The sequence below is a fragment of the Suncus etruscus genome, chromosome 4, assembly GCF_024139225.1.
Source record: "Suncus etruscus isolate mSunEtr1 chromosome 4, mSunEtr1.pri.cur, whole genome shotgun sequence".
Classification (NCBI taxonomy): Eukaryota; Metazoa; Chordata; class Mammalia; order Eulipotyphla; family Soricidae; genus Suncus; species Suncus etruscus.
Window position 1 is genome coordinate 51,444,747 of NC_064851.1, and position 12,743 is coordinate 51,457,489.

Consider the following 12,743-nt stretch of genomic DNA (forward strand, 5'->3'; position numbering starts at 1 on the left):
GTGGTTACAAATATGTTGTTGTTTGGTTTTAGTTACTGAATAAACACCACCCTTTACCAGTGTAAATTTTTCCTGCCTCCAATGTTCCCAATTTTCCCCTTCCAAACTCTCTTCCTGTATTCAGGACAGGCATTCTATTTCTCTCACTCACTACCATTGTCATGGGAGTTGTTGGTACAGTTATTTCTCTAACTGCACTCACCACTCTTTGTGGTAAGCATCGTATCATGGACTGGTTCTTCCAGCCTGCATCTTTATTGTCTCTGGGTAATATTACCATACTGTCTTTTATTTTTCTTAAACATCACAGATGTGAGACTATTCTGTGAATATCTCTCTTCTCACTCATTTCATATGGAGAGAGTCTCCATGTCCATCATATGTAGGTAAATTTAATGACTTTATTTTTCCTAACAGCCAAATAGTATTCATTATGTGTATATGTATCACTATTTCTTTAGCCACTCATCTGTTGTGGCTCAGATTTTTCAGATTCAGGTTATTGTAAACAGTGCTTAAATGAACAGAGGAGTACAGAGGCATTTTTATATTGTGTTTTTGTGTTCGTAGTCTATATCTATATATTACTGGATACTATGGGAACTTGATTACCAATTTTTTGAGGAATATTCATATTGTTTTCCAGAAAGGTTGTACTAGATGGCATTCCCACCAGCAGTGAATAGGAGTTTCTTTCTCTCTGCATTCACACCAGCACTTATTGTTCTTGTTCTTTGTGATGTGTGCCAGTCTCTGTGGCATGAGGTGATATTCCATTTTTTTAGTTTGCATCACCCTGATTATTAGTGATGTGGAGAATTTTTTATGTGTTTCTTGTCATATGTATTTCTTCTTTGAGGAAATGTCTTTCTTTTTTCTCCCCAATTTTTGATGGGGTTAGATAATTGTTTTCTTTTTGAGTTCTGTTTTAACCTTGAATATTTTCAATTATCAGACACTTATCCAATGAGTTTTGGGTGAATGGGTATCTGATGGGTATTGGGTGAAACTCCCTCTAGGGGCTGGAGAGATAGCATGGAGGTAAGACGTTTGCCTTGTATGCAGAAGGACAGTGGTTCAGCATCCCATATGGTCCCCCGAGCCTGCCAGGAGTGATTTCTGAGCGTAGATCCAGGAGTGATCCCTGAGAGCTGCCAGGTGTAACCCAAAAACAAAACAAACAAACAAACAAAAAAACCCTCCCTCTAATCACTGCCTCATTTGTCCTAGTAAAAATGGATCTTTTTCCTATCTAATAGAGATTGAAATACACAAATCTTGTAGTGCAAAGGGATCTTACACCCTGAACATTGACATAATGACCTGGCACAGGCCTCAGAAGAATGGGCATTCTTCATTCACCCCTGATCTAGAGAAGACATCCACGAAACATCCAGGTTTGTCTATAACATCACCTGGAAGCAATCCTCTACCACAGAAGACCCTACCATTGCTCAGACATCGACCTGCTCAAAAGAGACTTCCCTTAACACCGAGAAGACTTAACAACAACGACCTGCTTACAGGACAGGGCTTCCTGCATTGCCCTTTAATGGTGAGGTGAAACGAGAGGACGCTCCACATCCTGACTTCTATGTAGGATATGCATATTCCAGGATATTTAATACAGAAACATGATACCAACAACAGAGACTGTATGAAAAGTGTGTTGGCACTATGGACAATGTCTTGGATTGGACGATCTAGCTTGCCTGGAGCCTAGAGTTGGTCTTATGCCAGGAAACTTCAGGGGTCTGGTCTCTTTGTATTTAGGCCAAGGTTATTCCTTTCCATGCCTCTCATATTTTGGTGGGCCTATGCAAACAACAATTGCCACTCTGACACCGTTTTTACTGTGCTCCTTTGACTCTAATCCTTAAAAAAAAAAACCCACTTAAAATTTGAGGTTAAATTAAGCTAATATGCATATACAGGGAAATGTAAAAAATACTATGCCTCTAATGTTTAAGGAGTTATGTAAGTTTTATGGCTTTAGATTGCCTTGTGTGCTGTTAAGAAATATTATATTGTGTTAAATATGGAGATTTGAGGGACAAATTGTACATGGATTCTATTTTGTTTGTCTTAATGTTCTTTGGCTGAAAGTTCAAAGTTAAGATATCAGCAAGGGGACTTCTTCTGAGAATTATGTTATGGGTGATTGTCCTTCCACTGTAACTTTACCTTGTCCTCTTTCTTTACATCTTTGTTCTCATAATTAATAATATAAAAAAAATTTTAAATGGATCTTTTTCATTTTCTCAGGTCACACATTTTCACAAAGGAAGTCTTATGTCTGAACCTGGAGTGTGCTGGACTTTTCAATAAACTTATTGAATGCTGGAATGGCAGTGTGAGATGAGGAGAAGTGTGAGAAGCCAATTTTGAAAAGAAGCAGAATGTTCTCACTTACCTATTTTTATCTCCTAACATCTGATTAAAATATCCAAGTTCACTGTAGCATCAAAAAGAAGAGCTGAGTATAATCTGTTAACATTTTTGTTTCAAGATCAATTGTATCTCTGAAGTGTTCTGTGGTAGAAAAATCAAACCAACTCTTCTGAGAATCTCAAATGAAGATACAAGGATCTTCTAATGTTACTTTTTTTTCTAAATCATAGCACATCTTTTTCTTTACTTTTCCTTGGCATTTTAATTAAATTTTACTCTTATTTATGAATACTTACACAAGTTTAAGTGATATTTTATGCTTCAAAGAAATCTGACATTGAGAAAAATAAGTTTAATTGAAACAGTACACTCATCTATGTCCAAGAAGTTCAAGAATCTTTTCGATTTGTTTTCTTTTGGGGGGTGAACACACTGCAGTTCTCAGATATACTCAGTGCCAGGGATTGAACCCAGAGTTTCTGCATGCAAAGCATGTGCTCCATTTCTTTGAGTAATCTCCCTCATATGCAAACAAGTGATGAAAAATCAAAACACTGGTGCAGCAGGTGAAGCATTTGCTTTGCAAGTAGCCAACCTAGGTTTGATTCCAGGCATTCCGTATGGACCCCTAAGCACTGCTAGAAATTACACCTGTGAGTAGAGCCAGGAGTAATCCCTGAGCACCACTGGGTGTTACCCAAAGCCAAAATATTAAAATAAGAAAAATGTTATTAATGATTTAAAATATGTTTCCTGTTAAAAAGGAACTATAGGGCTCAGGGAATATATTGTTTTGTCCCCCAATTCACAATACATACCAGGCAAAGGGCCTGTGTTGAGGTGTATATGGGGTGCATTTACTATACCTACTCTTTCTATACAGTCAGTGTAAAGAACACAGCCTGTGGTAAGAATTGGGAGGCCTTTTCATTTTTTTGATTTTTTAATATATATCCTTCACCAGAGCAACATTCCCATGACCAATATCCCAAGTGTCCTTCCTCCCCAACCCATACCAGCCTGTATTCTAGACAGGCTTTCTACTTCCCTCATTTAGTCTGATTTTGTTATGATAGTTTTCAGTGTAATTATTTCTGTGACTGCACTAAACGATCCCTGTGGTGAGCTTCATGTCGGGAGCTGGACCCTCCAGACCTCCTCTATTTTGTCTCTGAGAATCATTACACAAATGTTTTTCATTTTTCTCAAAACCCATAGATGAGGGACCCATTCTGTGTTTATCTCTCTCCCTCTGACTTATTTCACTCAGCATAATAGATTTCATATACTGGTACATTCATGTATAGGAAAATTTCATCTCTTCTGATGGCTGCATAATATTCTATTGTGTATATGTACCATAGTTTCTTTAACCATTCATCTATTGAGGGACATATATTCATAGCAGCATTATTTACAATAGCCAGACTCTGGAAACAGCCTAGATGCCCCTCAATAGATGAATGGTTAAAGAAACTCAGGGAATATATTTTTAATAGACATTAAAATAGTTGTGGCTGGAATGATATCTCAATGGTAGGGCATTTATTTGCCTTTCATGTGGCAAATCCTGGACCAACCCTGGTTCAACCCCTGGCATCCCATATCATCCCCTGAGCCTGTCAGAAGTGTGGAGATATATATAGATATATGTGTGTATATATTAAATATACCTGCCCACTTTCTTCCATTATTTTTTAGAGCTAGTATATTTTTCTTAGGTTTCAGACTGGTTAACTTATCAAGGGGTGACAGAGTGGTGTAGAGGTCTCCCACTATTATTGTATTGCTATTGATATCTTCTTTCATAGCTTCAACAATTGACTTAAATATTTTTCTGGTCCCTCATAATGTTTAGGAGTATGATTTCTTCCAGTTATACATATATTTTGATTTTATAAAATTTCCATCTTTGGGGGCCGGAGAGATAGCATGGAGGTAAGGTGTTTGCCTTTCATGCAGAGGGTCGGTGGTTCGAATCCCAGCATCCTATATGGTCCCCCGAGCCTGCCAGGAGAAATTTCTGAACATAGAGCCAGGAGTGACCCCTGAGTGCTGCCAGGTGTGACCCCAAAACCAAAATATATATATAAAATAAAATATCCATCTTTGTCCCCCTTATAGATTTTTTAAGTCTAAAATTGGTGTTGTCTGATATCAATATGGCCAATCCAACCTTTTTTTTTTTTTTTTTTTTTTTTGGTTTTTGGGCCACACCCGGCGGTGCTCAGGGGTTACTCCTGACTGTCTGCTCAGAAATAGCTCCTGGCAGGCACGGGGGACCATATGGGACACCGGGATTTGAACCAATCACCTTTGGTCCTGGATAGGCTGCTTGCAAGGCAAACACGGCCGCTGTGCTATCTCTCCGGGCCCTCCAACTTTTTTTAAGGAAGTTTTTGTTTAAAAACAGTAGACGGTGAAGCCTTTCTCAGCCCACCCCGGCTCCTGCAGCCCCTATGGCCTGGCAGTTCTGAAGGTTGCAGGATGATGGTGGAGAAATTGACAAAGCAGTCAGATGAAGTTCCAGAAGTCAGCCAGCTTTTATTTCATGCTCCTAACCACCATGTACATTTCCTCACATGGCTTCTATGCTAAGACTTTTCCAATCAGCCACTTCTCTGGTCCTTCTCTGCTCCTTCTCTGGCTCTCTCTCTCTCTCCTTTTGTCTCCCTTTCAGCTGCTCTCCAGGCTTCCTTGCTGACTGACTTCCTTTACTGACTCTATCTTTCATATCTCCTTTCTCCCCCCAGGCAGACTCCTCTACCCACCCATTCCAAGTGTGGGTGGTTATGATTATTCAGGTGGGATAAACAAAAAGTTGGGGAAGGAGATATGCACATTCTCCACCTTTTTTATATTATTACACAAGCACTATTGATAAGTCTAAAACATCCGAGTTTCTTTTTCATATGCTTCTCTAAACAAAATCAGAAAAACATTTCTGTAGATAATACAGTTTTAAAATAAGCTGGTACATAAGATACACAATATAACATCATAGCAATTGGGAGACATTTACTAGGATAGCTGAGAACAAAATTCTAGCATGCATTTCTCCAGAATTATGCAAACAAATATTAAATTACTAAAGTTAGATACAAAATTACCTGTTTGCAGTGGGGACTAGAAATAAAACAATAAGATACATACAGATAAAACACAATTTAACCAGCAAAATCGTGACCAATGAAAATAGGGTCAAGCAATTAGCTAGGAGAAAGTTAATTTTTGAGAGGTAACCCAGGTGCAGAAAGTTCTGAAATCAAATTATTCTTTGTTGCTTTTCAACTGGTCTTGGATCCTCCATCTTCTCCATCTTCACCTTCTCCATTAGGCTGCCAAGGTTGTCTGGGCTGGAATCTGGGTTGGGGATAATCCACTCTTCTGCTTGCTACCAGTCCCTTTCCAAGATTTCGTTTCAGGTTTTTTCCAATCTGTGACCTCTATTTGCAATTTAGGAGGCTGTAGTCCTCAGAAAAGGCACCTCTGGTAGGAGAAAGGTCAGATGCCTAGGCCTTTGAGTGGGGAGCTCCAAGTTTTCAGGTCTCCCCCTCCCTGCTTCATTTCTAGTGTATGTCCCACCTGAAGGAGCCTTCGCCATGCTCAGAACAAATGCCACGTGTGATTTGAGCTCTCCATTCTCAGTGCAGCTTAAGAAAACTGTGACAAGCCACCATAAGGCCAAAGCATTCACCGTCATTGAGGTCTTCTCAGGTTCTCAGGTCCTTTGTCCATGTTCAAGTGCCATTTTTTATTTTAATATATTGAGACAGTTCATGTGTGTTGGTAGGGGGATGGTGAGACCACATAAAGTTCCAGGAGTCAGTGAGCTTTATTTCACAGTACTGACCACCATATATATTTCCTTACATGGTGTCTATGCTAAGGCTTTTCCAACCGGTCACTTCTCTGCTCCTTCTCTATCTCTCTCTGCTTCCAACTCCCTTTGAGCTGCTCTCCAAACTTCCTTGCTGACTGACTTCCTTTGCTGACTCTAACTACCCGTTTTATCCCCATTCTTCCCCAAGGCAGACTCTTCTACCCACCCATTCCAGGTGTGGGAAGTTCTGATCATTCAGGTAGGATAAACAAGAAGTTGTGGGAGAAGATACCGACAACTTCCAATTTTAAATTGAATTACAAACAATAGTCATTAAAAGAGCATGGTATTGGAATAAAGACAGACATTCAGATCAATTAAATAAACGAGTATTCAGAGAATGTTTGTCAGGATTAAAATCAATTAATCTACAAAGAGACAAGAAACACAAAATGGAGGAAGAAAAGCCTCTTCAACAAATGGTACTGAGACAACTAGTCAGCTCCATGCAAAAAAAGTGAACTCTGGCCTCTAGCTAACACCATGCACAAAGGTTAAATACAAATGGATTTAAAACCTTGATATCAGACCTGGAAGCATAAGGTATATAGACGATGTAGGTAAAACACTCCATGACATTGAGACTTAAGGCACCTCCAAGGAGGAAACACCACTGTCAAAACAAGTGGAAACAGAGATCAACAAATGAGAATCTTGTGCCCTTCAAAGAAAACAGCAACTAAAGTACAAAGGTCACCCACATAATGGGAAAAACTTTTCACCTAATACCCATCAGATAAGTGGCTGATATCTAATATGTACAAGTACTGGCAGAATTTAACAAGAAAAAAACTACCCCATCTAAAAATGGTGAGAAGAAATGAGAGAAATTTCCTCAAGAAATACAGATGGCCAAAAGACACATGAAAAAATGCTCCACATTTCTATCATCAGGGGCATGCAAATCAAAACAACAATGAAGTACCTTCTCATGCCACAGAGACTGGCATACATCACAAAGAACAAGAGCAATCATGCTGGCAGGGATGTAGGGAGAAAGAAACTCTTTCATTGCTGGTGGGAATGCCATCTAATCCCAGCCTTTATAGAAAACAATATGAAGATTCCTCAAATTACTGGAGATTGCGCTCCCATATGATCCAGCTATACCACTCATAGGAATTTACCCTAGGAACAAAAAAAAAAAAAAAAAAAAACACAGTACAAATATACCTTCTTTGTGCCTATGTTTATTGTAGTACTATTTATAACAGACAAAATCTAGAAACAACCCAAATGCCCAATAACAAATGAGTGGCTAAATAAACTGTGGTACATATACACAATGGAATACTATGCAGCCATCAGGGAAAATAAAGTCATGAAATTTTGCTATACATAGATGGACATGGACACTATTATGCTTTTTTGTTTGTTTTGTTTTGGGGCCACACCCAGTGATGCTCAAGGGTCACTCCTGGTAATGCACTCAGAAATCACACCTGGCTTGGGGGATCATATGGGATGCCGGGGGATCGAACAGAGGTCCATGCTAGGCTAGCACGCACAAGGCAGATGCCTTATGGCTTGCACCACCACTCCAGCCCCAGAAACAATTATGCTGAGTGAAATGAGTCAGAGGGAGAGAGATAGATACAGGATAGTTTCATTCATTTGTGGGATTTCATAAAAATAAAATACAGTATGTTAATAATACCCAGAGACAATAGAGATGAGAGCTGGAAAGAACAACCCATGATATGAAGCTTATCACGAAGAGTGGTGAGTTACGTTAGAAAAATAACTACACTGACAACTAACATGACAATGATACTGAATGAGAGAAATAGAATGCCTGCATCAGGAGGTGGGGGAGGAGAAAGATTGGTAGTATTGGTGTTAAAAATGTTGCACTGGTGAAGGAAGGTGTACTTTTTATTATTAAAACCCAACTACAAATAAATTTGTAATCATGGTGCATAACTGAAGAATTTATTATAATAAAAGATAAATAAAATGCTTCTTTAGACCAACAGGCACATGAAAAAAAGGCTCATCAACATTTATCATTAGGAAAATCCAATCCAAATCTAAACAACAATAAGATATCATCTTGCACCATATACCATTTATCAAAAATACTGTGAACAGGGGCCGGGAAGGTGGCGCTAGAGGTAAGGTGTCTGCCTTGCAAGCGCTAGCATAGGACAGACCGCGGTTCGATTCCTCCAGTGTCCCATATGGTCCCCCCAAGCCAGGGGCGATTTCTGAGTGCATAGCCAGGAGTAACCCCTGAGCGTCAAATGGGTGTGGCCCAAAAACCAAAATAAATAAATAAATAAAATACTGTGAACAACACTGTTGGTGGGAATACTACCTGGTGCATCACTTGTGAAAAACAGTATGAAGGATTCTCAGTAAATTCAAAGTTGAGCTGCTATACAACCCAGCAATCCCATTTTTGGGTATCTATCCTCAAAACAGAAAAAACATTCATCCAAAAGAATGTATGCACACCACTATACATTGCAGCACTTAGTACAATAGCTAAGATTTGAAATCAACCTAGATTTCCAATAATAGGTGAGTGGATCATGAATGTGGTAGGTATATATATACACAATGGAATGTTACACACCTGTAAGAAATGATGTAATCATGCAATTTCAATTTATAGCTACATGACTGGAACTGGAAAATATTAAATGAAGTAAGGCAGAAGAATAAAAATAACTACAGAATGATGTCACTTATTTGTAATATATAGAATAACTAAATGAAGAAATGCAATGGTCTAAATGATAGTTGTCTTGAAACCCTTGGCCCCAGAGCATAGCAAAGAGAAGAAAAGAAACTGAGTAGAATAGAAGAAACACAGTTATGAAAGGATGAGGGTCAGGGACCAATTGGAGCTGGAGCGGTAGCTCACGGCATAAGGCGTCTGCCTTGCGTGCCCTAGCCTAGGACGGACCGTGTTTCAATCCTGGCATCCCATATGGTCCCCCAAGCCAGGGGCAATTTCTGAGCGTATAGCCAGGAGTAACCCCTGAGCATCACCAGGTGTGGCCCCCCAAAACAAACAAACAAAAAAATCATAGGGCTAATTATCCAAGCCAAAAGCAATAACAATAAAATCAAAAGACCCAAACTTTAACAATCTAAACTTAAAATGGACTTGTTATACTGGCAGGCTGGGGGCAGGATGGGTGGTATGGGATGCTCTCAAGAGCATTGGTAGAGGGAGGTTGACACTCGTGGTGGTATTGGCTCTGATTCACTGTATGTCTGAAACCCAACTATGAAGGATTTTGTAAAATGGTTTTAATAAAATCAAAATTAAAAATAAATAAATAATAAAATTGCTTTCTCTCTTCCTTGGTGCACACCAATTGTACCATCAACCTGGCTTCATCCTCCCCTTTAACAGCTCCTTTTCATTCTCTTCCCACTTCCCTGTTATAATAATCAGAGACTTAGGAAGAAAATTCTCAAGAAGAATCAACAGTCAGTACATCATTGCAGAGAAACTCCTAGAGCTAAAGAGTACATGCAACCAAATCCTGCAAGCCCAAAAAGTACCAGCTACAAGAGACCCAACAAAAAACACCCCTAAGACACATTCTAGTCACAATGACAAATTCAACAGATTGGGATAGAATACTGAAAGCAGCAAGATCAAAAACAAAAATTACATCCAAAGGTGCATCCTTAAACTTTATAGCAGATCAGGGCCCGGAGAGATAGCACAGCAGCATTTTCCTTGCAAGCAGCCGATCCAGGACCTAAGGTGGTTGGTTTGAATCCTGGTGTCCCATATGTTCCCCCGTGCCTGCCAGGAGCTATTTCTGAGCAGACAGCCAGGAGTGACCCCTGAGCACTGCCGGGTGTGGCCCAAAAACAAAAAAAAAAAAAAATTTTATAGCAGATCTATCACAAGAAACCCTCAAGGTCAGAAGGCAGTGGTGGAATATAGTGAAAAAACTTGCTTTCACTTACATACCCCATGTTAAATTTACATTCCCCGTGTTAACAAATCCTGAGACCTAGGAAGGCACCAAGTTTATAAAGGCACTGCCAAAGTAAGGGTTTCTTAAAAACTGTCTGCTATTATAGGAACTTTTTCAAAGTAGTCTGTACTTGCAGAGAGAACATTGAAAAAAAAAAAAAAAAAGTAGTACCTGTAAGAAAGGATGCTTGAAAAATTGACATGTACTCACTGGCATTAGGGCCCTGATACCTTGCTTGCCTGTCCATGAGGCATTCAGGAAATAAAGGGATGTAGCATAAATATTATTTGAGAGATATTTTAGCTGACATTTTAAAAATTACTTAGATATATAAACACACCCTATGACAGGGGTCTTAAACTCTCAGCCCGCGGGCCATTTGTGGCCCTCCGTTCAACATTTTGTGGCCCGTGGCCGACCTTCAAATATCTCAGTATTAGCGATTATTCGTTACCAAATAATAGCAATAAAAATCGCATTAGTAAGAAAAAAAATAAACATTAGTAAGAAAAATAAATAAGTATATAAATAATAAGCCCAGACAAGGGATAGGATGATACTTTGTAATTAAGGTAAGAATATGGCTTCTCATTCTGAAAAGGAAAATCCAAACAAATTTTCTTTCCTCTGATATCTAAAAGTACCATCACTGTGTTGAATCTTGATGCAGCCAAATAGTAAGGGAGCAAAACAGAGGACCCCTGTTTTTCAATGCTTTGTGCATAATGAACTAAGATCATTTTTCTTTATTAGTGTTTACATGAAGCTGGGGTTTATTGTAAGTTTTCACATTACCAAAGAAGCTGGAGTTTTGAATTTTGCAAAGCCTGCCTGCTTTTATTTCATTCTATAAAAACTTATATAATGACTGAAACACAACTAAGAACATTTTTGTAACCATTGTGCTTAAAAAAAGAAGTTATTTTTATTTTAAAGTCAACAACAATGGAATCAAGATATCCAAAGTCTAACGATCTAAACTTTAAATGAGCTTATTATACTGGCAAGCTGGGGGGCAAAGGACATTGCTATGGGATACCCTCTGGGAATACTGGTAGAAGAAAGTCGACACTGGTGGTGGGGTTGGCCCTGAAACATTGTATGTCTAAAACACAACTATGAGCAACTTTGTAAATCACAATGGTTTCAATAAAATATATTTTTTATATATCACAGGATATCATATAGAAAGCTGCTGCCACCGTCATTATTATCCCTATGAACTGCTGTAAGTGTGGCAAAGTCATCAGCAACAAGTGTGAGGCCTATCTAGGATGCTGCAGACCTAGTTAATACACCAAACAAGGTGCCCTAAATCCCTGGGTGCTGAAGCATTACTGATGCCACCACATGCTGCTGGCCCACGTGGACCTTATCAAGAAGCTGCTTAACTATGCCCCATGGGAGTAGTGACTGCATCCTTTACCCACCACCACACTTAGGAGGAAGGCAGGGGACTGCTGGCCCTCGTCAACCCAGGCAGAGCCAGCAGTAAAGACATTTACAAACCATGCATGATGTGAAAAGGACCTCTGAAGAAGTTACCTCCTCTCTTACCACACTGGCAGGGATGAGGGAGGCTGGAAACTTTACTTGCCCTACCTTCAGCAGAACAACCAGTAAAGACCTTTGGAAAAAAATTGTATTATCAATGCAAGAGATATGTTTAGTCCTAAAGGAAGTTTTTAAAGAGAGAGAAGTAAGGTAGTCTTATTTAGAGAGTTTATCATCTAGTTAAGAATATATGAGTGGGCCCCGAGAGATAGCACAGCGGCGTTTGCCTTGCAAGCAGCCAATCCAGGACCAAAGGTGGTTGGTTTGAATCCCGGTCCCCCGTGCCTGCCAGGAGCTATTTCTGAGCAGACAGCCAGGAGTAACCCCTGAGCACTGCCGGGTGTGGCCCAAGAAAAAAAAAAAAAAAAAGAATATATGACTAAAACTTACCTGCCAGGGAAAATATCAAGATCACAAAGATCGTTTTCCCAGGGTGAGGCTTTTCAATTGCACTCTGATGTGCGGACCTCTGCGATTTCCCAAAGGTGGGAACTCAACTGCATGATTTAAGGTAGTGGGGGACTGCATCCGCACTCTCCTCTAAAAAAAAAAAAAGAAACGAATATATGTCTATATATAATATAGAGAGAAAACAAAAGAAAAAAAGAGAAGCAAGAAAAAACTATGGGCTTTTGAAAAATATGCTGAGGGACCAGAGCAATAGCAAAATGATATGGCATTTGCTTTGCAAGTGGCTGGCCCAGAATGAACCTGGGTTCAATCCCAGGCATCCCATATGGTCCCCCAAGCCAGGAGTAAACCCTGTGCGTCAATGGATGTGCCCCCCCCCAAAAAAAGATATGGACATATAATAATATATATTAATTATAATAGTATATAATATTATATATTTAAAATATAGGGAACAGAGTGTTAGTACAATGGGTAAGATGTTTGTCTTGCACATGCTGACCTGGATTCAATCCCCAACAACCCAATGATCCTCCAAGCACCACCAGGAGTAATTC

The 12,743-nt window shown here is 39.4% G+C and overlaps 2 non-coding genes across 2 annotated transcripts; one reads left to right on the forward strand and one right to left on the reverse strand.

Annotated features, from left to right (window-relative positions):
• Window positions 1-3,182: 3,182 nt before the first annotated feature.
• On the reverse strand, window positions 3,183-3,315 carry LOC126007819 (small nucleolar RNA SNORA51). The gene has a single exon (XR_007495300.1). It is a non-coding gene; the product is annotated as a small nucleolar RNA SNORA51 (small nucleolar RNA).
• An 8,842-nt stretch (window positions 3,316-12,157) lies between these two features.
• On the forward strand, window positions 12,158-12,318 carry LOC126008108 (U1 spliceosomal RNA). The gene has a single exon (XR_007495509.1). It is a non-coding gene; the product is annotated as a U1 spliceosomal RNA (small nuclear RNA).
• The last annotated feature ends 425 nt before the right edge of the window (window positions 12,319-12,743 follow it).